Below are 1,298 nucleotides of genomic sequence, written 5' to 3' on the forward strand. Positions count from 1 at the left end.
ATTAATTCTAACCGTTATAATCTGTTCCAACCCATATACAACGGCTATATTCGTTTAAAATGACTAACAACGGCTATATTGACAAGTATATTGACTTTTACAATTTAGTTACAACGGCATCTTTCCAATGAATATACATTTAATCATTATATACGCTAAAAATCTTACTTTCCATTTATCATTGTACACCGGTGCTTTAATCAACCCCGGTTGCTGTATTAAGTTTTGGGTCTAACTTAATTTGGGAGTTAAACACGTATGGCCCAAAGATTATTTTTTCTTTGCGTTGGTGGTCCCTTCATCCACGTTTTTCATTAATGAGGAAAACAGACCGACTTGACGGGTGCGCTGCTCGAAATCCACTATCTCCTCTCGGAAACTGTATTTGTTTCTCCTTCGTACTCATCTTCTAGATCCAATTTGAGAAAAAAAATTGAAACCCTAAAAATGTTGACTTCGTCATCTGCCTCCACCCATCGCAGCTGTCGTGAATACATCACCACAAGTTCAGATTACCGCTCAAGTTCCTCACCTGAGCCGGCCGAGGAAGAACCTCGTTTTATGACATTTGAAGCGCGGCTACAAGCCAGTCGGGGGTTCTTTATCGCCGGCCCACCGGTGCCAAACCCATTGTCTAATCATCATTTAACTGAAGTAAGCTTCCGTAAATATCAACAACTTTGCTTACGAGGTTTTTAGTCCAGGGGATGTTAGTGTTAGATGATCCGGGATTTGCTGAGGCTCGCTCAATAGTAGAAAATGTTGGGTGGATGTACACTGTTTTGCATGTGCGGCCTTTCTGTCCAAGGGTGGTTAGAGAATGCATCTCTAACCTATACGGTTCAGACGCGGGCGTTTATATCAGGGGATGCCGTCTCGATTTCGACCCCGTTGTGATTAATCAACTATTTATGACTCCAATTGTGGAACAACCTCACACATGGGAGGATGGTGATCTGTCGCAGGCAATAGTGTTCCTCACCGGTGGTCGAGGAGCCTTTCTCCCTAACACAGCTCCTCCCACAGTATCTTTGCCTCTACAAACTGTGTGAGTTAAACTGGCTACCTGGATTCCATGTAGATGCAATGCTAAAAAAGCGTCTTCGTTTTCTCTTCGCGTTTGTAAGAGAAAAGCCGATAGACTTTGGTCGACTGGCTTATGACCAGATCATCGAAATGTCTCGTCAGTCTGATGCGGACAAGAAAATTGTTCTCCCCAACTTGATCTATCAGACTCTCAATCTTCAAAGGGACATTTTGGCTCTTCCAGGTGATGAACCCCTAATTGGTCAGCCTCC

The sequence above is a fragment of the Brassica oleracea genome, chromosome C5, assembly GCF_000695525.1.
Source record: "Brassica oleracea var. oleracea cultivar TO1000 chromosome C5, BOL, whole genome shotgun sequence".
Lineage (NCBI taxonomy): Eukaryota > Viridiplantae > Streptophyta > Magnoliopsida > Brassicales > Brassicaceae > Brassica > Brassica oleracea.